The sequence below is a fragment of the Mus musculus genome, chromosome 7, assembly GCF_000001635.26.
Source record: "Mus musculus strain C57BL/6J chromosome 7, GRCm38.p6 C57BL/6J".
Lineage (NCBI taxonomy): Eukaryota > Metazoa > Chordata > Mammalia > Rodentia > Muridae > Mus > Mus musculus.
This window is the reverse complement of record NC_000073.6, coordinates 90,106,717-90,109,414: the sequence shown is the minus strand read 5'-3', so window position 1 is coordinate 90,109,414 and position 2,698 is coordinate 90,106,717. Positions and strand designations below refer to the sequence as shown.

The window sequence follows — 2,698 nt, the reverse complement described above, 5'->3', positions numbered from 1 at the left end:
GAAGGACCCCTTCAAAGTCACACAACAACGTTGTTTACAGGCTTCCACCCACACTCAGCTTGCTTAGCCTGATATCTGATATAACTCAGGACTATCTGCCCAGGGTAGTATTGCCCACAGTGGGCTGGGGCCTCCCATATCAATCATTAATTAGGAAAATTCCCCCACAGACTTGCCAACAGGCCAATCTGATGGAGTAATTTTTACAGCAGAGATTCTGTCTTCCTATTCGAAGTCCTGAATGCCCATGCAGAAGGGACAGCAGGACAAAATTCCCACCCCCGAAGCAGAACTAGCAGGGTATGGGCCTCCACAAGTGTTGACAGTTGCTAAGCATGAGGCGTGTTTGTATAATAGCATGCATAGTTTCATGTTCCTCTTTCAGGGAATGTTCTCCCTGTTAAGGATAATGACGCCATGATAATTAGGAACAACATGACTCCAGGAAGCAAGAATGTGTTTCTGTGATGCTGAGACCATCAGAACAGCCCTTAAGGCTGTGGGAAAGAACTCTGAAAACATGAGTTCAAAAATATATAAACAAGATTTCTCAACTATGCAAAATATAATGATGCAATATGAATTATATGAGGGGCTTCATGGACCTAAAAGATCAGAGGCAACTGCACTATGAACCAGCTTGTCAGAAAGATATTAAGGAAGGAGTTTTAGGAAGTGGTGATTACAGGGCAAGATTCCACCCAGATAAACTTATTGTTTGTGCTTACAAAGCCAGGCGGATCTCTGAATTCATTTGCCATGTTTTTTAAAAAATATGTACTTGCTATCTTCTTTTAAGAGTCAAGTGGTAATGATGATTCATGGGATGATCAAAAGGCAACCTGGTTAAATGATTGGACTGATATGTAAATAAAAGACTGGGTTTTGGGTATGCAAGAAATAGCTGTGTGTGTGTGTGTGTGTGTGTGTGTGTGTGTGTGTGTGTGTATATATATATATATATATATATATATATATATATATAATTTCTATTTAAGAATTTGTCAGGCTTTCTGACTTTTGTCAGAAAATCAAAGAATTTTTTCTAACAAGTTTTCTTGCCCCCACCCCCACCCCCCGGCCCCGGAAAACCTATGAGCTATCCAGAGAGCTTTTAGAATTTTTTTCTAGCAACTGAAGAGCTGTCTCTAGCAGAGAGCTGTCTCAGCAGAACATGACTGTCAGCTTGTTTCTATGAGTGACTTTGAGTCATTTCTTCTGCTGCTCCCAAACACCCCTTCCTCAGAAACCCCTCTCCAAGCTAAAGCTGGACCTTTCATTCCCAGATGTCCCTGGCTTGTGTTAAAGTGACAAATTATAAATCAGCGCTCCCTCTAGCTGCCATCTTGCGTCCCCACGTGTGTGTTCCTTATCTCAGCTGGTCAGCCGAGACCCCCTGAGCTTGAACCTTAGTTCCCTGCGCGGCCCCTTTTCCACTCCGACAAGATGAAAGAACCGATCATGAACCAGGAAAAACTCGCCAAACTGCAGGCACAAGTGCGCATTGGTGGGAAAGGAACTGCTCGTAGAAAGAAGAAGGTGGTTCAGAGAACAGCCACAGCAGACGGTAAGAAACTGCAGTTCTCCTTAGAGAAGTTAGGAGTAAACAATATCACTGGTACTGAAGAAGTGAACATGTTTACAAACCAAGGAACAGAGATCCATCTTAACAATCCTAAAGTTCAGGCGTCTCTGGCAGCAAACACCTTCACCATTACAGGCCACGCTGAGACGAAGCAGCGGACAACAATGCTTCCCAGCTTCCTAAACCAGCTTGATGCAGACGGTCTGACTTGTTTAAGGAGCCGGGCTAAAGCTCTGCCCAAACAATCTGTGGACCGAAAAGCACCACTTGCTACAACTGGACAGGAGGAGGAGGATGAAGTTCCAGGTCTGGGGGAAAACTTTGATGAGGCTTCTGAGAATGAGGCAAACTGAACTGAAGCAACTTCTGAAGAAGGTGATACTTGCAGAAGTTACAGGAGCTGCTACTTTATATCATGACTGCTTTAAAAATTTTTTTTTGGTTTATTATGGATCTGATAAAATCTAGATCTCTAATATTTTTAAGCCCAAGCCCCCTGGACACTGCAGCTCTTTCCAGTTTTCACTTATACTTAATTCATTCTTTGCAGCAAATTAAGCTGAAGAAGCCTGGGAATAAAGTTTGGAAAAGGTTAATAAAATTCTTTGCCTAGTTAAATATATATATGTGTATATATATATACGTATATATACATATATATGAATATATATCAGCACAACTGGCTTGTCTAAGATCATAACAAACCTATGTATACTAAAATTAAGTTATGAAGATACTGCACGCCATTATGATTTTTACTTACAGAGTATCATAGTATTGATGACCTGTATTACTGTCTTCACAACTTTGTGATCATATAAATCACAAGAAATGTTTATTAAAAATTAACTTCCTTGACCTTTAAACCTTTCTGATTTAGCTTGTCTGAAGAACACGCAGAGAAACAATTTTTAAAGAATTACATAAGAACTATCTATCTTCGTGGTGGTGGCACACGCCTTTAATCCCAGCACTTGGGAGGCAGAGGCAGGTGAATCTCTGAGTTTGAGGCCAGTCTGGTCTACACAAAGAAACCCTCTTGAAAGAGAGAAAGAGAGAAAGAGAGAAAGAGAGAAAGAAAGAAAGAAAGAAAGAAAGAAAGAAAGAAAGAAA

General features: G+C 40.9%; 1 pseudogene; it reads left to right on the top strand.

The window, feature by feature from the left end:
• Gm5341 (predicted pseudogene 5341) lies at positions 1,329 to 2,199 on the top strand (annotated as a pseudogene).